We start from the raw sequence: 25,836 nt of genomic DNA on the forward strand, positions 1-25,836 counted from the left end.
CTGGCAGTTTTAAATTGATTTTTCATGTAATTTGAAATCATTTCATATAAATAGAAGTAGAGCTACCTCATTCTTTGTAATGGCTGTATAATACCTTATTGTATCCATGTAAAATTATTGACTTAACCAATCTTTTTTTTTTTTTACAATATAACTGTTGATTACCTACTATGCCCAGTAAACAGCAGTGAACACACTCAGCATTTCCATGGGAGAAAGAACTGGCCATCTGCTTCCATAAAGATTACAGCCTAAGAAACCCTACTGGACAATTCCACTATGTCACATGGGGTCACTATGAGTCAAAATCGACTCCATGAAGCCTAATAAAAAACAATAATAAATTAATACACATAGAATGCCAGGCAGTGCTATTTATTTCAAAACTAATTTTAAAAAACAAGGCAAAAGATGATAAATTGTGCTGTTTCATATACTGTAAGTCCCTGGTTTACAAACATTGGGCTTACAGACAACTAGTACTTGCCCTTTAATGTTAAGTAAATTTGCCCTCACTTTGAACTCACTGAACCAACCCTACTCACAAACTCTTCATCACAATCACCTTCGCTTGCTGCATGTGCAGCTTTTAAATCATTGAGGTCTTCAAGACTTTTCTGGCACTAAAAAACCAAACCCATTGCCATCGAGTTGATTTCACCTCATAGTGACCCTATATGACAGAATAGAAATGCCCCATAGGGTTTCCAAGGAGAGGCTGGTGGATTCAGACTGCCAACCTTTTGGTTAATAGCCGTAGCTCTTAACCATTGTTCCACCAGGGCTCCATTTCTTGGGCTGAAGTAAGGCTACATAAGAACCACATGCGCCTGTTCAAACTTACCTACAAATTTTTAAAGACACACTTAGAAATGGACCCCCTTCATAACCCAAGTACTGCCTGTGTAGGGTAATCAAGGCAAAACATTGCGAAGAGATGACATTTGTACTGAAAGGTGAGGGTTAACTGTGCATATTTTTAGTTTTCTCCTGATATCCCTTCCCCACCACTTTCTAAGTTTACATTATTTAGGAATTCATTCTAGTGTATATTTTCTTTAATATATGCTTAAGTAATATTTATTTAGACAACAACAAAGTGCGTGAACTTCTGTTTTGCATATAAATGACTTGTCATTTTATCACATTACTTTTTCACTTCAATGGAATGAAGTTTCTTATAATGCTTTCAGAGAAGATCTGAGGAGGTAAATTGTTTTTTTTGAAAGATACCTTTTATTTTACATTTATACACTAAGATAATACTGACAATAGAATCCTAGCTGTAATGTTGACCTCTTTAAAAATTTAAATACAGTGTTCCATTTTATTGTTATTTTTTTCATTAGTAGTAGTAGTACTAATAGTAGTGGTAGTTTTATTAAGAATTCTGACATAAATCTGATTCTCATTGGTTAGTAGCTATCTATATTTTTGTCCTCCTATGTCGCTATGAGTCAGAATTGCCTCGATGCCAATTTTTTTTAATAAGCCTTTACAGAGGGCTGTTGGCACAGTGGTTAAGAGCTGCAGTGAGCTACAACTGCTAACGAAAAGGTCAGCAGTTTGGATCCACTAGCAGCTCCTTGGAAACCCTATGGGGCAGTTCTATTCTGTCCTATAGGGTCACTGTGAGTCAGAACAGACAACAGGTTTGATTTTTTTTTTCTTTCCTTAATAAGCCTTTACAATGCTTCTGGATAGTTACTGTTGTGGCTATTAGTATTATTAATGCTAATTTATCCTACTTAATATGTTAATAGGTCCTCATGGAGATTTTTGTATCCGACTGTTCTTTATGTTACTATATTTTGACAAAATACTAGAAAATACCCCTATTTTCAGAAACTTTGTATTAATTAACACTTTAAATATTGACTTTCACCTACTTTCTCTTAACATTTATTCTGAAATTCTATTTAAAAGGTGGAATAGACATATTAGATCTGTGTCGTTGTTGTTCTTAAGTGCCAGAATTCCAACTCATAGCAACCTTATGTACAACAAAATAAAACACTACCCAGTCCTATGCCATCCCCACAGTCTTTGTTATATTTGATCTCATTTTTGCAGTCACTATGTCAATCCATCTCACTGAGGCTCTTTGTCTTTTTTGCTGACTCTCTACCTTACCAAGCATGATGTTCTTTTCCAGGGACTGGTCCTTCCTGATAACATGTCCAAAGTATGTGAGAGGAAGTCTTGTCGTTCTTGCTTCCAAGGTGCATTCTGGCTGTACTTCTTCCAAGACAGATTTGTCCATTCTTCTGGTATATTCAATATTCTTCACCAACACCACAATCCAAAGGCATCATTTCTTTGGTCTTCTTTATTCCCATCTTGCAGCTTTTGCGTGCGTATGAGGCGGTTGAGAATACCATGACTTGGGTCCAGCACACCTTAGTCCTCATGGTGACATCTTTGCTTTTGAACACTTTAAAGAGATTTTTTGCATCAGATTTGCCCAGTGCAATCCATCATTTGATTTCTTTACTGCTGCTTTCATGAGTGTTGATATCAGATCTATAAAAAAAATTCCACATCAATTAATTTTTCATTCTTGATTTCATATCTAATTATTAGATAATTATTAGATATTATTTTATTTCACAAATTTCCTCTTCAGTCTTATTTACTATTCTCATTTATGTCTTTTTTTTTTTTTTTTAGTGTAATCAAATTTTAATTTCCATGATATCTTTTCAAATTCCTTGTATGGATTTGGTACTATCATGCATATTCTTAAGGATATTATGAGTATATTCCTGTTCTGATTATCTTTTTTATTTTTATTTTAAGTTATTTCTGCTTACTTATTGTCTTTCCTATTGTAAAATTTTATTTTCAATATTTGCTGATTCTTGGAGATTATATAGTACTCGTTAGATACTTTGCTATGTTTGCTTGGAAAATTTGCACGTAAATATTGAATATAACAAAGCTTCCTGCGAAGCCAGCACTATTGTTTGTATAAACTCAGAATTAGAGAAGTGGACATTAGTCTAGCTGGATCAAGCGTTTCCCTAACTAGTATTATGAATGCGAAAGCCACAGTTCCTCCTGGTCCACCTCTAACTACCTTGTTATCACTAACAATAAAGAGGCAAACACCACTGTTGCTGCTACCTAACCCAATGGAGTGGACTAGATTTGTAGATGAAAACTTCTGTTGAGATTATCCCACCCCTTGTGACCTTGAGAGTGGTCCCTCGGCACACTCCTGCCTCCAGAACCACCACCTCCACGGATGGATGTCTCTTAGTGTTGCCCCTGCCTTCTCAACTTTTCTGCATACCTTTTGGGTTATGCTTTTCCTTATGAATTCCATCTTGTCTGCTTGTCAACTTTCAAAGACCTTTAAGCTTCTGGTAAATAGTAGGTTACTTTTTGCTGTTGTTTTCCAATTATTTTGATTGTTATTTTTATTCTCCACATTTCTTTATTTGGTTTAGTCTTTTTCAATTATTTCTAAGGTTTTACCTTGAAAAGGGCAGCTACAGTATGTGCTTTCTCCCCCCTCAATCTTTGCCTGAAATGATCTCACTTATAACATGGTCTTTGTGCTATTTCAGGAATCATTGGATATGCATGCTTTATGGAGCTATTCAAATCTATTAAAATTAAATAATAGAAGTACATAATTTTCATTACGAAGTAGGATACTAAATTCTCCTAGGAATTGTAGACCAAATATGAAGGGGCTCTTTAAATGGAGGATGATTTTATATTTACATTAATCAATTAATTTAATATGCCAAATATATTAAAATATATTTATTAAGCAGCTTATCAATGTGCAATAAATTGTATTCTATTAAACAAATATTCATAGAGTGCATATTACATTTTATAAGCTGGCCTAACATAGTTTTATAATAATGATTTTATTTTCTCAAATGGATTTTGCATTAAATTCCATCTGTCATTAAAAGAATTTCAAACAAGTAGCTACTTTCTTACAAAGTTATGTCATTATTACTATACCATCAATATACTATGGAAATATGCATTAGTTCCTTAATATTACAGAAGTATATCACTAAATATCAGAGAAGCATAATTTTTTTTCTATACCACGTAGTATTTTAGGCTTTGTGGGCCATAAAAGGTCTCAGTCGCAACTACTTAACTCTGCTGTTTTACTGTCAAGGTAGCCATAGACAGTACGTAATGAATATGTGTGATATTGTCTAATAAATATTTATTTACAAAAATGTGCTGTATGCAAGACTTGGCCCACAAGGTGTAATTTGCCATGCTTGCCAGCTATTGCTCAAGTTTTAAGAGATTTCAAGCTACTATTCTTTAAACTGAACTTAAATTTTTATATTGCATGTTATCAACATGGAATATTGTTACGTATTCTTCAAGAGAAAATGGTATTGGTGCAATGGTTTTTTTATTATTATTATTATTCTGCTTTAAGTGAAAGTTTACAATTCAATTCAGTTTCTCATAGAAAAACTTACACACACATTGTTATGTGACCCTAATTGCTTTCCCTATAATGTGACAGCACACTCCTCCTCTCTATCCTATATTTCCCGCATCCACTCAGCCAGCTCCTGTTCCCTTCTGCCTTCTCATCTCGCCTCCAGACAGGAGCTGCTCACTTAGTCTCATGTATCTACCTGAGCTAAGAAGCACACTCCTCACCAGTATCATTTTATGTCTTATAGTCCAGTCTAATCTTTGAGGAGTTGGCTTCAGGAATCGTTTTAATTTGGGGCCATGTCCTCTGGAGTCCTTCCAGTCTCAGTCAGACCATTGAGTCTGGTCTTTTTACTAGAATTTGAATTCTGCATCCCACTTTTCTCTTGCTCCATCAGGAACTCTCTGCTGTGTTCCCTGCCAGGGCAGTCATTGGTGGTAGCTGGGCACCATCCAGTTCCTCTGGTCTTAGGCTGATGGAGAATCTGGTTTATGTGGCCCTTTCTGTCTATTAGGCTCATATTTTCCTGGTGTCTTTGGCATTCTTCATTCTCCTTTGCTCCATGTGGGCTGGGATTGATGCATCTTAAATGGCCACTTGCTAGCCTTTAAGATCCCAGACACGAGTCACCAAAGTGGGATGCAGAATGTTTTCTTAATAAACTTTGTTATGCCAATTGACCTAGATGTCCCCTGAAACCATGGTCCCTAGACCCCTGCCCCTGCTACTCTATCCCTTGAAGTGTTTGGTTGTATTCAGGAAACTTCTTTGCTTTTGGTTTAGTCCAGCTGTGTTGACTTCTCCTCTATTGTCCTTCCTTCACCTAAGATAATTCTTGTCTATGATCTAATTAGAGAATACCCCTCTACATTCCTCCCCACCCCCGTAACCATCAAAGAATGTTTTCTTCTGTGTTAAAACCTTTTCTTGAGTTCTTATAATAGAGGTATCATACAATATTTGTCCTTTTGCGATTGACTAATTTCACTCAGCATAACGCCTTCCAGGTTCCTCCATGTTTTGTTTCACGGATTCTTCACTGTTCTTTATCGTTGCATAGTATTCCATTGTGTGAATATACCATAATTTACTTATCCATTCATCCATTGACGGGCACCTTGGTTGCTTCCATTTTTTTTTTTTATTGTAAACAGTGCTGCAATAAACATGAGTGTGCATATATCTGTTCGGGGAAAGGCTTTTATTTCTCTAGGGCATATTCCAAGGACTGGGATTGCTGGATCGTATGATAGCTCTATTTCTAGCTTTTTAAGGGAGCGCCAAATCGATTTCCAAAGTGGTTGTACCGTTTGACATTCCCACCAGCAGTGGAGAAGTGTTCCAATCTCTCCACAGCCTCTCCAAAATTTATTATTTTGTGGTTTTTAGATTAATGCCAGCCTTGTTGGAGTGAGATGAAATCTCATTGTAGTTTTGATCTGCATTTCTCTAATGGCTAATGATCGTGAACATTTCCTCATATATCTGTTAGCTATCTGAGTCTCTTCTTTAGTGAACTGTCTATTCATATCTTTTGCCCATTTTTTATTTGGGTTATTTATCTTTTTGCAGTTGAGTTCTTGCAGTATTATGTAGATTTTAGAGATCAGGTGCTGATCAGAAATGTCATAGCTAAAAACTTTTTCCCAGTCTGTATGTAGGTAGTCTTTTTACTCTTTTGGAGAAGTCTTTGGATGAGCATAAGTGTTTGATTTTTAGGAGCTCCCAGGTATCTAGTTTTTCTTCTACGTTGTTTATAATGTTTTCTATACTGTTTATGCCATGTATTAGGGCTCCTTACGTCCTTATTTTTTGTTCCATGATTTTTATCGTTTTAGATTTTATATTTAGGTCTTTGACCCATTTTGAGTTAGTTTTTGTGCATGGAGTGAGGTATGGGTCTTGTTTCATTTTTTTGCAGATGGATATCCAGTTATGCCAGCACCATTTGTTAAAGAGACTGTCTTTTCCCCGTTTAACTGTTTTGGGGCCTTTGTCAAATATCAGCTGCTCATATGTGGATGGATTTATGTCTGGATTCCCAATTCTGTTCCATTTCTCCATGTATCTGTTGTTGTACCAGTACCAGGCTGTTTTGACTACTGTAGCTGTATAATAGGTTCTAAAATCAGGTAAAGTAAGGCCTCCTACTTTGTTCTTTTTCAGTAATGCCTTATTTATCCGGGGCCTCTTTCCCTTCCACATGAAAGTGGTGATTTGTTTCTCCATCTCATTAAAGAATGTCCTTGGGATTTGGATTGAAATTGCATTAAATGTATAGATCGCTTTTGGTAGAATAGACGTTTTTATAAAGTTAAGTCTTCCTATCCATGAGCAAGGTATGTTCTTCCACTTGTCTTTTTTGGTTTCTTGCAGAAGTGTACTGTAGTTTTATTTGTATAAGTCTTTTACATATCTGGTAAGATTTATTCCTAAGTATTTCATCTTCTTGGGGCTACTGTAAATGGCATTGATTTGGTGATTTCATCTTGGATGTTATTTTTGTTGGTGTAGAGGAATCCAACTGATTTTTGTATGTTTATCTTGTATCCCGATACTCTGCTGAACTCTTCTATTAGTTGCAGTAGTTTTCTGGAGGATTCCTTAGGGTTTTCTGTGTTTAAGATCGTGTCATCTGCAAAATAGAGATACTTTTACTTCTTCCTTGCCAATCTGGATGCCCTTTATTTCTTTATCTAACCTAATTGCTCTGGCTAGGACTTCCAGCACAATGTTGAATCAGAGTGGTGATAAAGGACATACTTTTCTGGTTCCCGATCTCAGTGGGAATGTTTTCAGGCTCTCTCCATTTAGGGTGAAGTTGACTGTTGGCTTCGTATAAATGCTCTTTACTATGTTGAGAAATTTTCCTTCCGTTGCTATTTTACTGAGAGTTTTTATCATGAATGAGTGTTGAACTTTCTCAAAAGACTTTTCTGCATCAATTGATAAAATCATGTGATTCTTGTCTTTTGTTTTATTTATGTGGTGGGTTACATTCATTGTTTTTCTAATGTTGAACCATCCCTCCATACCTCGTATGAATTCCACTTGGTCATGGTGAATTATTTTTTTGATACGTTGTTGAATTCTATTGGCTAGAATTTTGTTGTGGATTTTTGCATCTACATTCATGAGGGATATAGGTCTATAATTTTCTTTTCTTGTGGTGTCTTTACTTGGTTTTGGTATCAGGGATACGGTGGCTTCATAGAATGAATTTGGTAGTGTTGCATCCTTTTCTATGCTTTGAAATACCTTAGTAGTAGTGGTGGTAACTCTTCTCTGAAAGTTTGGTAGAACTCTGCAGTGAAGCCTTCCAGAGCAGGGTTTTTTTTGTTGGGAGTTTTTTGATTACCTTTTCAATCTCTTTTGTTATAGGTCTATTTAGTTTTTCTACCTCTGTTTGTGATAGTTTAGGTAGGTAGTGTGTTTCTAGGAATTCATCCATTTCTTCTAGGTGTTCAAATTTGTTTGAGTATAGTTTTTCATAGTAAACTGAAATGATTCTTTTAATTTCAGTTGGGTCTGTTGTAATATCGCCCATCTCATTTCTTACTCGGGTTATTTGCTCCCTCTCCTGTTTTTCTTTTGTCAGTTTGGCCAATGGTTTATCAATTTTTTTGAGTTTTTCAAAAAATCAGCTTTTGGTTTTGTTAATTCTTTTAATTGTTTTTCTGTTTTCTATTTCATTTAGTTCAGCTCTAATTTTTATTATTTGTTTTCTCCTCGTGCCTGTGGGTTTCTTTTGTTGCTCTATTTCTATTTATTCAAGTTGCAGGTATAGTTCTTTGATTTTGGCCCTTTCTTCTTTTTGGATGTGTGCATTTATTGATATAAATTGGCCTCTGAGCACCGCTTTTGCTGTGTCCCAAAGGTCCTGATAGGAAGTGTTTTCGTTCTCATTGAATTCTATGAATTTCTTTATTCCATCCTTAATGTCTTCTATAATCCAGTCTTTTTTGAGCAGGGTATTGTTCAGTGTCCAAGTGTTTGATTTCTTTTCCCTGCTTTTCCTGTTATTGATGTCCACTTTTATGGCCTTACGGTCAGAAAAGATTCTTTGTAATATTTCAATGTTTTGGATTCTGCTAAGGCTTGCTTTATAACCTAATATGTGGTTTACTCTAGAGAATGTTCCATGTGCACTGGAAAAGAAAGTATACTTGGTTGCTGTTGGGTGGAGTGTTCTGTATATGTCTACCAGGTCAAGTTGGTTGATTGTGGCATTTAGATCTTCCATGTCTTTATTGAGCTTCTTTCTGGATGTCCTGTCCTTCACTGAAAGTGGTGTGTTGAAGTCTCCTACTAGTATTGTGGAGCAGTCTATCTCACTTTTCAATGCTGATAGAGTTTGTTTTATGTAACTTGCAGCCCTGCCGTTGGGTGCATAAATATTTAATATTGTTATATCTTCTTGTTTTATTGTCCCTTTAATCGTTATATAGTGTCCTTCCTTATCCTTTCTGATGTATTTAACTTTAAAATCTATTTTGTCAGAGATGAATATTGCCACTCCTGCTCTTTTTTGATTGTTGTTTGCTTGATATATTTTTTTTCCATCCTTTGAGTTTTAGTTTGTTTGTGTCTCTAAGTCTAAGGTGTGTCTCTTGTAGGCAGCATATAGACAGATATTGTTTTTTAATCCATTCTGCCATTCTTTGCCTCTTTTTTGGTGCATTTAGTCCATTTACATTCAGGGTAATTATGGATAGGTATGAATTTAGTGCTATCATTTTGGTGTCTTTTTTTGTGTGTTGACAGTTTCTTTTTCCCACTTTATTTTATGTGCTGAGTAGATTTTCTTTATATATTGTCCTTTCCTCATATTTGTTGTTGTTGATTTTTTTTCTGCTGAGTCTCTATTTTTCCCTTGTATTTTATTTTGATGAGTAGGATAGTTTGTCTCCTTTGTGGTTACCTTATTATTTACCCCTATTTTTCTAAATTTAAAACTAACTTTTATTTCTTTGTATCGCCATATCTTCCTCTCCATATGGAAGAAAAATATGGAACCCTTCACAAATTTGTGTGTTATTCTTGTGCAGAGGCCATGCTAATCTTCTCTGTATAGTTCCAATTTTAGTATATGTGCTGCCAAAGCGAGCACTTAAGATTCTTTCTTTATCTTTGGTTTTCGGAAGTTTGATTATAATACGTCGTTGTGACTTTCTTTTGGAATATACTTTGTGTGGCGTTCATTGAGCATCTTAGATAGATATTTTCTCATCTTTCATGACATCGAGGAAGTTTTCTACGAACAAATCTTCAACAATTCTCTCTGTATTGTCTGTTATCCCCTCCTGTTCTGGTACTCCAATCACTTGTTGGTTATTCTTTTCTTAGAGGCCCACATAATTCTTAGGGTTTCTTCATTTTTGTAAAATCTATTTTGTCAGAGATGAATATTGCCATCTCTGGCAATATTCATTGCCAATAAATTTAAATTTTTAAATTATTTATCTGATTTTTCCTCAAATAAATTGGTGTCAAGTACTTTATCTTCAGTCTTACTAATCTTGACTTCCATTGCCTCAATTCTGCTGCTATGACTTTCTATTGAGTTGTCTAATTCTGAAATTTTATTGTTAATCTTCTGGATTTCTGTTTGCTGTCTGCCAATGGATTCTTGTAGCCTATTAAATTTGTCATTATGCTCTTCTCTAGTCTTCTTAAGTACCTCTATTTTTGTGTCTGTGTGCTTCTTGGCTTGTTCTGCTTTTTGCCTTATATCCTCCCTGATCTCTTGAAGAATTCTGTATATTAATCTTTTGTATTCTACCTCTAATAATTCTGGGAAACTCTCTTCATCTAGAAGATTTCTTGATTCTTTGTTTTGGGGGCTTGCTGAAGCCATCATGATCTGCCTCTTTACGTGATTTGATATTGACTGTTGTCTCTGAGCCATCAATAAGTTATTGTATCTATTTATTTTATTTTTGCTTATTGTGACCTAGCTTCTTGTTTTGTTTTGTTTTGATATTCCCAAATAGGCTGTTTGTGTGAGCTAGCTTCATTATTGGAAACTTTAAAGCTCTAACATCCTGTCACTAGGTGGTTAATGCTGTTATTAGGTACTTAAGCCCAGGTGCCCATTTAATTTTCTTGTATGGAGTCAGCTTAGGAGTCCAGGTTGTTGGTCACCAAGTGTGTGGTACAGGTTCTCACTGACAGTCCTAGAGGGGCAGGGGTTATTGTTGTAGGCACAGGCATCTGGCTGCAGTAGGCAGTCACGTGCTGAGCAAGGCAGTGGGCTGACAGCTAGCCCTGAGTGTCTGTGGAGAACTCGTGTCCCTGTTCCCTAGACCTTGTAAATGGGTGGGTTTTGCAACCAGACTATGGGCACCCATTGCTGTTGGCTGTTAAAACTAGAGGCACCACTTATTCTTGGACCCTGTCTCGGGTGGCTAGGTGGCATGGGTGGGGCCACCAGTCCTCAGCCCCCTGATGTGGGTAGGTGAGGACACTGCTTAATAGGCAGAATTGAGTCAAATGTCACTAGATTGTGTCTTCACCATATAGCTGAAGCACCTGAGATTAGACTTCAAGTATACACCCTGTTATACTGTGCTAATGAGTCCTACGCTGTTGAAATGGGCTCACAGAAGTCTATGCAAGGGGTGAAAGGCATTCAAAGTCTGTGGGCTCCTTATGCCTGTGCCCAGGCAAAGGAGCTGTTCCTTCCCTGGGTTTCTGGCTTAGGGGAGCAAGCAGATTATTTTTTTCCCTGTTTTTTAAATTGTTCCCTCTCCAAGGCTGGTAGAACGGCTCAGGGTGCATGATGGGTCTTAATTTTGGCCCAGGGGAAGCTGTGCTCTCTGAAGGTGGCTTTGGTCCAGTACAGAGCAGGAAGGGGGCAGGCAATTGGGAGAGAAGTTTTTCATAAAATGGTGTTTTTTGATCTGTGTGGTAAGTTAGATGCGTGTACTTATCTTTTGCAGATTGAGTGACGCTTTTCACTGACTCTGGAGGCATGAGTAGACTCTCCATTACTCATTCTCTTCCTATGCTGAAAATGCATCCCAAACACCACTGCTTGCCTCACCACTGGCATCACCTGATCCTGGCCTGCAGGATGACAATTCCCACCAAGTCAGGTCTAGCAACCCTTTGGTGCTTCTGAACTGTTTCTCCCTCTCCCTGCTGCTCAGCCCAATTCCTCAACTTTGCCTTTGATGTCCAGAGCTCCTAGATTGTTGTAGATAATTGACTCACTTGTTTTTGGAGGGGCTTTATTGTAAGAGGGACCACAGGAAGCATCTGACTACTCCATCATCTTGGCCCCGCCTTCTGGCACAATGATTTAATCTTCATCAGTTAAACAAAAAGATCTTCACATCCAAAAGGAGTGTGCTTTAATAAATACAATTCTTGTGCAAAGAGTAATTCAGAATGCTCCAGGTTCTTATATATTAGTTTTTCCTCTGTTGCTGCAAAGTGTCCAAAGTTGAAAAAGTTTCAAGTTCCTGAACAAGATGAAAAATGACCTGTAGTGTTTCTAAGGAATAGCTGTTGGATTTTAACTGCTTACCTTTTTGGTTAGCAGCTGAGCTCTTAACCACTGTGCCACCAGGGCTCCCTCAACAACATACCCTTCTATAAACATGAAAATAAAATAAAATCAGTGGTATGTAAATTAACATATAAAACTGCACTGATATTATCTTTCTAAACTAAAGCCAAGAAATTGTATGCTTGATATTCATATTCAAAGAATACTTGTATTCTTCAAAAATATTTGGAAAAGACTCCTGATAAGAACATTTAACCTTAGCAATACAAGAGATTTAGATAAGATTAAAAAGTCATTAAGAGGTTATTTGTTTTTTTTAATAAACACTATAAGAACCTTACTGTAAATAATAGTGGATTTGACTACATTATCTCCTATAAATTAAGGTACACTTGCTTTATAGTTTTTAATGTAATTGCATTACATTTCCCCATGTTTTACCTCCTGGTTGGTGGGTTTATTCTTTGTATGTGAGTCCTCGTAGTTAAATTACCAGAATCTAATTCTTTCTCTTCCCCTGGTAATGGCCCCTTATAGTGCATGTGTTTTCCTTGGTGGAGAGTCAATACTTGCACTTCTTTTGCTTTAAACCTTGTTTTTGCATGCTAATCTTTGTCAATTATGTGTCCATAATAGTCACTGTCTTGTCTCCACTGCATCTGTTATCATTGTGTATCCCTATATTCTCTGATTCTTTATCTGAAAAACTGCTTTTAAGTGAAAACAATTGCTGTTGTTAGGTGCCTTCCAGTTGGTTCCATCTCATAATGATCTTGTGTACAATAGAAAGAAACACTGCCCAGTCTTGTGTCATCTTCACAATTATTGCAATGTTTGAGCCCATTGTTATGGCCACTGTGTCAGTCCATTTCTTTGAGGGTCTTCATCTTTGTCATTAACCCTCTACCTCACCAAGCATGATGTCCTTATCCAGGGACTGGTCCTTTCTGATAACATGTCAATATGTATTGAAAGCAATACAAAACAGTATTTTATTATTGTCTTCAGAGTTCTTTATTGCATATTTCTTGCGTTAATTTTTTGTTCTCCAATTTCTAATTTGCCCCTTACTTGCTAGACATTTTGGATTTGGATGTTTCCTTCACTTGGAGAATATTTTGAATCTAAAAAAGATAGTTTTTTTTTTTCTTTACATCTCCTATGAATATGGCTTTATTAATTAGAAAGAACTTAGTTTTATTAAATTCCTTGATTGTTCTGAGATTTGGCATTTGTTTTTCCCACTTCAGGTATTGATATGTTCAACCAGATTATTATTTTTTTTCTTTCTCCTACTATTGGCATAACTCTCCATTCTAAAACTCAGAAATAATAATTGCTTCTAAATTTATTATATTTCTCTATATTCAAGACATTGTGCTAATATTTTATATCTAGGACCTCATTAAGTCCTCACAGCACTCCAGGAGGTAGAAATCATTAATAACGTCATTATGCAGATGGAAAATTGTGATTCTGAGAAGTCAGTAGTGTGCCCAAGAGCTCATATAATTGGTAGGATCAGAATTTGGAGACAAGCTATCTGATTCTAGAGCTTGAGCTCTGCACCATCTCACAGAAGACTTTGCTAATCATATTTTGACCTTCTCACCTTTATTAGAACTTTGAACTTAACTACCTTGTAATTACTACCTATAAAGGACAATAATGAATCTGAAAAGCATCTCACAACATGAATGAATCTGGAGTGAAATAAGCCAATCGCAAAAGGACAAATATTGTAAGAGACTATTACTATAAAAAGTCATGAAAATGTTTACACACAAAAAGAAACAATCTTTGATTGGATACAAGGGAGGGAAGGGGTAAAACACTAGCAAATATTCCCTGCATTTTTTTTTCATAACCAACACTGATAAAGCCAATTAAAAAAAAATCTTTTTAACCCCCTATACCAAAAAGCTGGCATTTGTTTCATCAAAAATTGTAATAACTCAAATTAATGTGGTAATTTACCAATCTGCATGTGGGAAACCGAAAACTTTCATACAGTATTGCTTCACAGATTTATAAATTTCTTAACTTAACTTAAAAATGTTTGGATTAATTGCACAATCTTTATCAGACTAAGAAAATCCCATTAGTGGGTTTTTGTTTGTTAAGTAAGGTATTCTGAATCAAAAAGACTCTCAAGTCTCAGTGATTTATAAGTATGTACCTTCTCAAACAATTTATATTTATCATTATTGTTCATTTAGCCTTTATATACATGCTCTATTTCTTCATGTCATGTTGCTATTATTATCCTATCCTATTAGTTAAATTGTTTTTTTAAATTTTCTGACATAAATATTATATTAAAGTCATTGCCACCAAATATTACAATTTATATATAATCTAATTTTTTATTTGTAACATTGTTCTAGAAAAATCTATGTATATTGACTTTTCATTTAATGTACTTCATTTGTCTATCTACTTTTTTAGATTGGTCGGATCATCTATTGATACTGTCGTTTATTCAAAGATTACTGAACATTTTCTAGATGTTGGGATACAGTAGTAGGGAAAATAGAAATTGTTTTTGCCTCCAAAGAGTTTGTTTTGGAGAAGTACATTGCATTACTGTTTTTATAATATTTTCTTCTTTTACATACACACCTTCATCAAGAAACTGTGCTAAAACTCTTTTGAAATTTGTTTCTACAATCCAATAACTTCTCACCACCTCTGCTATTACCTGCTGCAAGCTAACCTCATGTCTGGCCTGTATTATTAGTTATTGTAATCACCTCATAAGTTGTCTCCCTGCTGCTGGCCCTGCTGTGGATGACCTCCCTCACTCTTTCACTTTCTTTCTCTGAGGGAAGCCTGCTGGCATGTCGTAAGCTGCCCTGTGGAGAGAACCATGTGGCAAGGAACTGAAGATGACTACTGATATATGTAATATAACTTTGAAATGGACTAAATGTACATAACAGAACTGGGCTCTGGGAAGATGAAAAAGGAAATGGGACTGTACGTGGTCATCAAAGGGAGAATTAGTTGTAGCCACAATACTTATTTCTTAAAATAGCAAAATTTAACAATAACTTGCTATGACTATGGAAACCCTAGTGGCTTAGTGGTTAAAGAGTTCAGCTGCTAACCAAAAGATTGTCAGTTCAAATCCACTAGGAGCTCCTTGGAAACCCTATGGGGCAGGTCTACTCTGTTCTATAAGGTCACTAAGAGTTGGAAATGACTCCACAGCAACAGATTTTTTTTTTTTTTTGGTTTGTTCTGACTGTTAGAATATAAGTTTTTGTTTTAATTATTTTTCATTATTTTCTGTATCTTTACTATTTCTAAAAGTAAAAATATAATAAAACTAAAAACTTAAGAGAGAGGGAACTTGGAATGTCTCTCAAAAACATGGTGACCAGTATCATATATTTAAGATTAAACACTAAACTAGGATTTAGAAAGATGCTGGCTAAGAAAGCAAATATAGAAGATGCAGTGGATAAGTAAAGCACTATTGAAGAAGAAAATAAAAGTAGGAAAACATACACTATACTACCTGAGCTTAGAGCCTACTATACAGCTATGGTAGTCAAAATAGCCTGGTACTTGTACAACCACAGATACATTGACCAATGGAACAGAATTGAGAGTCTAGGTGTAAATCCATCCACATATGGACACCTGATCTACAACAAGGGCCCAAAGTATATCAAATGAGGAAAAGACAGGCTTTTTAGCAAATGGTGCTGGCAAAACTGGATGTCTATCTGCAAAAAAAAAAAAAAAAGGCAACAAGACCCATACCTCACACCATACACAAAAACTAAATTCAAATTGGATCAAAGACCTAAATATAAAACAGAAAACTATAAACATCACAGAAGAAAAAATCAGATCAACACTAGAAGCCTTACTATACGACACTAACAGGATACAGACCATAACTAACAACACAGAAACTCCAGAAGATAAGCTAGATAACTGGGATCTTCTAAAAATTAAACACTTATGCTCATCAAAAGGCTTCACCAAAAGAGTAAAAAGAGAATCTACAAACTGGGGGAAAAAAAAAATTGGCTATGACAAATCTGAAAAAGTTCTAATATCTAAAATCTACAGGAAAATCCAACATCTCTACAACAAAGAGAAAAATAATGCAATTAAAAATGGGCAAAGGAAATGAACAGACACTTCACCAAAGAAGACATTCAAGCAGCTAACAGACGTATTAGGAAATGCTCACAATCACTAGCCATTAGAGAAATGCAAATCAAAACCACAATGAGATACCATCTCACCCTGGCATTATGGCACATATCAAAAAGACAGAAAATAACAAATGTTGGAGAGACTGCAGGGAAATTGCAACTCTTCTGCACTGCTGGTGGGAATGCAAAATGGTATAACCATTTTGGGAAACGATATGGCACTTCCTTAGAAATCTAGAAATAGAAATACTATAAACCCATAAAACCACCCAAACCCATTGCCATCGAGTTGATTCCAACTCATAGCAACCCTATCAGACAGAGTAGAAGTGCCCCATACGGTTTCCAAGGAATGCCTGGTGGAAATCAAGCTGCAGACCCTTTTGGTTAACAGCTGTAGCTCTTAACCACTATGCCACCAGGGTGATCCAGTAATTCCATTCCTAGGAGTATATCTTAGAAATATAAGAGCTGTCACACAAATAGACATATGCACACCCATGTTCATTGCAGTTGTTCACAATAGCAAAAAAATGGAAACAACCTAGATGTCCACCAACAAATGAATGGATAAACAAACTGTGGTACATACACACAATGGACCACTACACAACGATAAAGAACAATGATGAAGCTGCAAATAATCTCAAAACATGAATGAATCTTGAGGGCGTTGTGCTGAGTGAAATAAGTCAATCACAAAAGGACAAATATTTTAAGAGACTATTACTATAAAAACTCATGAAAAGGTTTACACGCAAAAAGAAACAATCTCTGATGGTTACAAGGGAGGGAAGGTGTAAAACACTAAATAGACAGTAGATAAGTGGCAACTTTGGTGAAGGGTAAGACAGTACAATACTGAGGAAGCCAGCATAACTTGTCCAAGGCAAGCTCACAGAAGCTCCATAGACACTTCCAAACTCCCTGAGGAACTGAATTACTGGGCTGAAGTTTGTGGGGACCATGGTCTTGGGGAACATTTAGCTCAATGACCATAACATAGTTTCTAAAGAAAATGTTCTACATCCTACTTTGGTGGTTAGTGTCTGGGGTCTTCAAAGCTTGTGATTGGTCATCTAAGATGCTCCAGTGGTCTTACCCCATCTGGATCAAGGGAGAATGAAGAAAACCAAGGACACAGGGGAGGAATTGGTCCAAATGACTGATGGATCACAGGTACTACAGCCTCCACCAGGCTGAATACAGCACAACTAGATGGTGCCTGGCTACCACCACCAACTGATCTGACAAGGATAACAATAGAAAGTCCTGGACAGAGCTGGAGAAAAATGCAGAACAAAATCCTAACCTGCAAAAAAAAAAAAGTCTGACAGAGACTGGAGAAACCCTGTGAGTATGACCTCCAGACATACTTTTAGCTCCAGAGGTTCACCCTCAGCCAAAGATTAGACAGCCTCATAAAATGAAACAAGACTAAAGGGGCATACCAGCCCAGAGGCAAGGACTAGAAGGCAGGAGGGGACAGGAAAGCTGGTAATAGGGAACCCAAGTTCAAGAAGGGCAAGTGTTGACATGTTGTGGGTTTGGTAACCCATGTCAGAAAACATTATGTGTGCTAATGTTTAAAGAGAAGTTAGTATGTTCTGTAAGCCTTCATTTAAAGTATAATAATTAAAAAAAAAAAAAAAAACTTAGAAAAAAAAAGGAAATTTAGTCTGTGGCTTAGTGGAAATATGGCCTATTATGGAGGAGAAACAAAAACCAAATAATTATCGTTCATTAAGTACAGAATTGCTAGTATGCCAAGTGCTGCTGAAGAGAAGTCATGGGGTTATTGGAAAATATAATAAGAGGGCCTATTAATCTGGGGTCCCAGGGAAGAATTACCTAATATTGTGTTATTTAAACAGAGAAGTAAAGACTGAATAGGTATTAGAGAGGGTGTGATATGTGGAGAGACTAATTCAAAGTAATTCTAATTTATGTGTGAAATCTGAAAGAAATTCTTAAGAAGCTGTTTAAAGAACTGGTTGAAGTCCACTGCAGTAGGACAAGAGAGTGAGTGGTGTAAGGTAACCTTACTACGAGAACTACAGCTATTTACTATTATAAGTAATAATAATGATTTAAAAGTGGCTATTGTCAAATGCAGGGATTCTGGCTCCAGAGCTTACACGAACAGCCAGTATACCATATTTCTTCTAAATGGGTAAACCTTGCGGGAACTTATAAGCTGCATTATGCATTCTGGATTTTAACAGCAGTGAAAAATCATTAAGGGGTTTTAATCAGGTGACTAATAGTGTCATTTATCATTAATGAAAACCATCCAGGCAACACCGGGCTCAATGAAGTAGAGTCAATTTTGAAGTTTGTTTCTTTTTAATAACTTAAATATATGAGGCAAGAATTAACTGCTGCTATTTTGGATAGTGGTTTTGTAAAATATATATGCTCATTCTAGGTATAGATGATACAATTATATAAACGTTTACTTTTTTTTTTTTTTTCCGTCTGAAACACCACTGAAGTGACAAAGAGGATTTTTGTTTGTTTTGTTTTTTAATAGGCAGGAATTTCCAAGGTCAAGAAGTAGAAAATAGATTGCAGCACCCAAGTTTTGAAATCTGGAATGCAGACGGATAAGTGGTCATTTACTTGTCAGAACTGAGAAAGCAGCATTCCAGGACAATAATGGGAATGCAAGCTTCAGAGCAATATACAGTGAGATCTGTGAGAGCCAGAACTTGACAGGACTGCTTTGTTTTTCCGGGTCTCACAAGATTTCTGCCTTTGACAGGGTGCAGTCTTAGCATTTTTCTGTTGCTCATTTTAGTGGAAAATATTTGAGTTTTCCTTCTCCGACAGGTTTCCACCTTACATAGGTTCTGGCTTTTGCAGGTTTTACTGTACAGTAGCAGGATCTTATCCACATTTTCACTTTCAGAAGTTTCAGTTACCCATGGTCAACTGCTGGCCGAAAATGTTAAGTGAGTAATTTGATGAAATCTAGCACCACCCCACTGCACTCTGCTCAGGGACCAGAGTAACACAACTTTTATTACAGTATATTGTTGTAATTGTTCTATTGTATTATTAATTATTGTTGTAAATCTCTTAGTGTACCTAATTTATAAATTAAACTTTATTATAAGTTTTTTATGTATGTATAGAACAAAATAGTATATATATGGTTCGGTACTATACCTGGTTTCAGGTATCCACCAGGGTCTTGGAATATATACCCTGTGGATAAGGGAGGACTACTGTATACCATTAACCACTCAAAAGGTATGGAACAGTTAGTACCTGGTACCTCTGGAAATAAGATTAAGGCTAAATATAAAAAAACAAGCCAGAATAAACACCTGTTTAAAAAACAGAGTTTTGGATCCCCTCCCCCAATCTGAGAAGTAGGTAACTGTCCATCTCTCATCGCAATAAAAATTGGGGGAGTGAAAAATAAATCTCTAGCCTGGGGGACACAAGACACATTTGAAAGCAGACTTAAACAAATGGAATTTTAAAATACTAAAGGCTAAAATGCATAGCCATCCTGCCATACTTGACTCCTCAAAATCTAACACTGTGGCCAATACCCTCTAGACAGGACACTGGAAAATACTTGTCTGAAAACACAGGAACAGAAGAAGAGCGATCCAAAGATACTGGCACCAGGATTTTCCCAGTGAAATGGCCCAGCCAGAAAATATGAAAACCAGAATAAATAAACCCCATTCACATATAGTTACTGCTTGGCACGGTCAGGTTGTCTCAGGGGCAGTCCTAACATCCCACACAGCCAGAAGACTACTGGGTGAGGATTCCCAACCAGTAGCGTTAACCCCTCAATGAGTGCCACATCTATCTAGTTTGATTGAGCTGCACACACAAGACGGAAGTGTTGGCAAGTGAAACCCCATTTAATTACTCACAGAAAACTGTAAACAGGAATGGTTGCAAGTTGACCTCCCCTCTAGACTCAAAAGGCTATAAGGGGGGTGTGGGGATGGAGGCACCTGTAGAGTATTCCTACTTTGCACTGTAAATGTGGGACTTAGACGTCTGTCCCCCAACCAGGGGCTACATGACTCACTGCACAGAGCACAGTCATGGATATTCCTGCCAGACTACCCCAGAAGTGGATATGGTTAGACATACCTACCCCAATTTATATCTCTTTAGCACTGCTAGTTACTTGTCTGGATAAGGAGCCCTGGTGATGCAGTGGTTAAGAGCTCGGCTGCTAGTTGAAAAGTTGGCAGTTCAAACCCAGCATCAGCTTAGGGGGAGAAACATGTGGTAGTCTGTTTCTGTAAAGATTACAGCCTTGGAAACCCTGTGTGGTGGTTCTAATCTGCCCTATAGAGTCATTATGAGTTGGAATTGATTTGAGGGCAAAGGGTCTGCTTAGTTGTCTGAACAGAACCATAAGCCTAAAGGAAGAAGGGTTGTTGCTGAAGACTAGAGATACTAGCAGGGAGAGAGAATGCTTTCACTTCGAGTGCACATATAAGTTTGCTTAGCATGAAAAACCTTAAAAAAAAGTGGGAAAAATGTTGCAATTCATAACTCTCCTAAAATCCACGTACTTGAAATATTAATTGAATTTAAATCTCAAAGCCAAGTAGGTAATTTTCTAATATATTGTGTTCTCATGTAAAGATAATGCAATTGAAATACCATTCAAGGTTATACTTTATTATCTTTAAAACGGAAAGTTTTGAGAACTATTAATCATGTTTAGAGGGTATTGTTGACGATATGCAATTAAGCAAATCTTACTCAACTACTTGGTAGCCATGACTACTTCTTGTTGTTAACAACCTAAAACAACTGATATAGTGATTTATAAGACACATAGGAATTAGCTACAGGTCATTAATCCTAACGGAGTGTCAAGGGATGATTCAGTCAGGGTAAAACATAATTTGTTTCTCTGACTAGACTGGAAAAGTTATGATTTTATAACACTTGCTACAGAAAATCTGAATATAGTGTTATTTAGATAGAATATTTATAAACTGAGCAAAAAATGTAAGAGAACATATTAACAGTTTTATAATATGTTTATACACATTGATCATCTCAGAACCTATCACCTTCTTTAATAGCTGGTATATAGAATCATAAATGCTAAGTAAATGATTAAATGAATATATTCTACCACAACAAATACAAGCTACAGAGGCAGAATTATATACTTAAAATTTATATGCCATCAATGTAAGATTCGATACTTTTTACAAGCAACTAATATCACCAAGGGCCTAGTTATCATTTTAAAGTAGAAATGGGGTATAAACACTATTTATCCAACTCAAAATTTAAAATAATAATAACATTATACAGGAGAACTGCCCAAATAGAAAAAATAATAACTATAGAAATATTAAACATAGTTGAGAAAATGCATTTTCACTTTAAAATGTGCATACTTCAAAATCTTTTATATATTGAGAAAGAATAAGAATTTGAGACTACTGTCAGCTATATATAATATTTATATGTATAAATTAGGAGTATTTATATCTTAATCCATGAGACCTATACCATATAACATGTAAATTCTCTTGAGGAAAGGAAGCATTCTTTAAAGAACTAGGTTTTATTATTTTTCTGCCAATATTTCATGTTAAAATAAGCCAGCATAAATACTAAAATGCTTACCACATAGAGATAGGTAGTTTGAACAAAGAGATTCTAATACTATTTCAAATTAATGAATTGTGAGTAGTACAGTTTTCAATTAGGGTTAAATCTATGTTATCTATATTTTAAATCTACCTCCCTATAGGATTTTTATTGCACATGAAATTAGGACTAGATTTAGCTGTGGGCAAGAGAGTCCCCCAAAATTGCAGTTTAAGCAAAATAGAAATTTATTTCCCCTTCTTGACTAAGTATCAGTAGAGAGCCAATGACTTAAAATGGCTTTACTGTCATCGGTAGTCAGGCCACCTCCAGCTTCCTTCTAAATGATTCTTAGGGTACAGCCTCCATCTTCTAGGTTCTAATGGAGTTTTAGTAATTATAGCCACTTTTCAAGCAGCAGGATGGAGAAGAGGGTAAAGAAAGGATGAAGCGCTCCCATAAACTCTTTCTTAAGGAATATTTCTAGAAACTTGTGTGGTGTCACAATCTGCAAGAAAGTCTGGGACATGTGATTTTTATTCTGGGACATCACTGACCAACTAAAAATCCTATTAACATGCAAGAATGGACAAGCTGCTGTTGAGGCACAACCTGCCATCTTTGTTACCTCGTTAATCACGTTTTTAAAAGTCTGCAAGACATAATCAAATTTCTGTTGTTAATATTCCATAAACTTACATTTTATTTCACCAAAATTTGTTTTAAACCTATATAGAGGATTAAGATTAATGTTTATATAAATTTAAATATGAAATACAGTTGAAATTGGCTAATAATAATATTCATTAAGTAATAAAAATTGATGCTTTAAAGCATATTCAGTACCAAGAAAGGAATACACAAAAATGACATTTAGTCATCTAGAGGAATTCTTGGGTCGAATTATGGTTCAGAATTTTTTTATTATTGCTATTCTTTATAATATGCTTCCTTTGAGAAAGGTTGCTCAATTGCTAGGCAATATTTAAGCATAATTTCTTGAACAATTAGCAACTGCCAAAAATATACCAAAGATGGAAAATTTTCTCACTTTCTTTTAATTTTTTTTTTCTTTAATAGATTTTGAGTACAAATACACTAGAATTTGAATGCCTGGGGATAAGGTTCTATATATAGTCATTCCAACCTGTTTGTACAAGTGAACATGTGGCTACTGAACTATAAAACTCACTTACTGACCCAGAAATATAGCAAGTAAATGTCCTTGATACTGCTTGTGAAGACCTCAGGAGCCCACAGAATTCATTTCCTAATTCATCTGAACTTGAGAAATTTCGTATTATTTTGGTGAATTGGCCAGCTAAGCACAAAATAGGTCAGAACTATCTTAAACATTTCAGAACAGATGTTTTCAAGATTTATACCAACTCGGAGACATCTGCTCTAAAATGTTTCAGACTTAGATATTTAAAGATTTATATTCAATTCAGGTTGTACACCATTATAGTATTTTGTGACTACAGGTAGTTTTCATTTTTCCTAAAATGTGTATCATTTAAGCTTCTATAGTTTTTGCAAAAACCTCTCAGTCAGTTTATGTTGGGTTTTTTTTTTTTGACAATTTGCGGCTCACAGGAAAAAAAAAAAAAAGCCTTGAGTAGCTGAATATAGAGTGCTGTCCAGTGTTAAAATTGTACACAAAACTGTTAGAAGACAGCAAAAGACAAAGTTATATTTACTACAGTAGAATATAATCAGAGAGGATGCCTATGCAGACACATTTATTTTTATTAGTAAAATATTTGTCTTTAAACTTAAAAAAAAAAACTTAAGAAACTATAAATACCCATAAATAACTCCTTGCAGGTCTCCAGTCACTCTTCTGGTTTTAAGAGGAGAAAAAGAAGTCAAGAAATAAGAAAGTAACACAAAATCCTACCTCACAGTGGGCACGAAAAAAATGGTTTTTATTGATTTCAGATTTCAAAATACCATAAATAAAAAACCAAGGGAATCTCGCAAGTAAATTTTAGTGTTAGGTACCATTAAATATTTCCACCAAGAAAAATGTCCATAGTATTAAATGTTAATTTTATTTAGGAAACACTTTCAAGTACTCTCTGCTGTTCAAAACACTTAGAAATTTATGTGAAAGGAATTTAGTCATTTGTACATTATATGTGGTTATTTTCCTGTCCTTCAAATCAGTATGTGTGTCCTGTTGCATAAGTATAAACTTTTCTGCTTATCATTTTCTTATCACATTCTGTATTTGCATAAAATAGGGAAGTTACTCCAACTCTATTTTACCCAAAATATCAGAATTATTTTCAATCCATTGAATTAAACTCAGTGTTATTTGGGGAACCCAGAGGCTATACTACTTTAACAGAGCTACCACTGTGGGCTAGTTTAGAATATTTATATATTTTTCTATAACATTTCTCCTTAATTTGCCTAATATTCACCTAGCTTTTAAATGAAAAAAAATTATTAGTATTTCTCTGAAGATATTCGTATTGATCTTGTTATACGATATAAACCAGATGATACAAGTAAAAGCTATACTATTATACAAACACATTTCAGAGACCAATGTGAATTTTAAATAATGGTATTACTGAACTGCTTTTCATTATAATATCACCTTCTTCATAAAAATAGTTGTGATCGAATTATAGTACATAAACACAATGGAGTACAACACAATGATAAAGAACACATGAATCTGCAAAGCATCTCACAACATGAATGAATCTGAAATAAGTCAATCACAAAAGGACAAATATTGTATGAGACCACTTGTATAAAAACTCATTAAAAGGTTAACACATGAAAAGAAACAAATTTGATGGTTACAAGGGAGAGGAGGGATGGGGAAGGAAAAACTCTAAGTAGATATTGGATAAGTGGTAACTTCGGTGAAGGGTAAGAAGGTACACAATACTGGGGATGCTAGTACAGCTTGTACAAGGCAAAATCATGGAAGCTCCATAGACACATCCAAACTCCCTGAGGAGCCAAATAACTGGGCTGAAGGCTGTGGGGACCATACATAGTCTTGGGGAACAACTAGCTCAATTGGCATAACATAGTTTATAAAGAAAATGTTCTACATTCTACTTTAATGAGTAGTTTCTGGGGTCTTAAAAGCTTGTGACTGGCCATCTAAAATACTCCATTTATCTCATCCCATCGGGAGCAAGGGAAAATGAAGAAAACCAAAGACATAAGAGAAAGATTAGTCCCAAGGACTAATGAACCACAACTATGACAGCCTTCACCAGACTGAGTCCAGCACAACTACATGGCTCATAGCTATCACCACTGACTGCTCGGACAGGGATCACAATAGGGGGTCTCAGACAGAGTTGGAGAAAAATGTAGAACAAAATTCTAATTCACAAAAAAGACCAGACTTACTGGCCTGATAGACACTGGAGAAACCTCAAGTGTATAGCCCGCAGACACCCTTTTAGCTCAGTAATGAAGTCACTCCTGAGGTTCACCCTTCAGCCAAAGATAAGGCAGGCCCATAAAAAGAAATGAGACTAAAAGGGCACAATAGCCCAGGGGCAAGGACTAGAAGGCAGTAGGGGACAGGAAAGCTGGTAATACGGACCCAAAGTTGAGAAGTGGAGAGTGTTCACATGTTGTGGGGTTGGTAACCAATGTCAGAAAGAAATATGTGTACTAATTGTTTAATGAGAAGTTAGCTTTTTCTGTAAACCTTCACCTAAAGCACAATAACTAAAAAAACAAAAAAAATAGTTGTGATCATAATTACAACCTCAAAGTTATTTGCCTTGTGTTGTTGTTGTTGGGTGCCATTCCATTGATTCCAACTCATAGAGACCCTATAGGACAGAGCGGAACTCTTCCATAGGGTTTCCCAGGCTGTAATCTTTACGTGAACAGATTACTAAATCTTTTCTCCTGTGGGTAGGCTGGTGAGTTCGAAATGCTGACTTTTCTGTTAACAACCCAGCGCTTAACACTGTGCCATCAGGGTTCCTTTTGCCTAATGTTATTTTAGATATTTTTCTAAATCTTGATTCCCTCCCAGCCTCACAGGAATTTACCAAGGTTGTGTTTTGTGTTTCATAAAATGACAACATATAATGTTTCTATTGCATAGCATCATACAATTGCTTCTT

General features: G+C 35.8%; 1 non-coding gene across 1 annotated transcript; it reads right to left on the reverse strand.

Annotated features, from left to right (window-relative positions):
* Positions 1-9,435: 9,435 nt before the first annotated feature.
* LOC126058135 (U6 spliceosomal RNA) lies at positions 9,436-9,542 on the reverse strand. Its single transcript, XR_007513114.1, has one exon. It is a non-coding gene; the product is annotated as a U6 spliceosomal RNA (small nuclear RNA).
* Positions 9,543-25,836: the final 16,294 nt, after the last annotated feature.

This window comes from Elephas maximus, chromosome 1 (genome assembly GCF_024166365.1).
Source record: "Elephas maximus indicus isolate mEleMax1 chromosome 1, mEleMax1 primary haplotype, whole genome shotgun sequence".
Taxonomy (NCBI): domain Eukaryota; kingdom Metazoa; phylum Chordata; class Mammalia; order Proboscidea; family Elephantidae; genus Elephas; species Elephas maximus.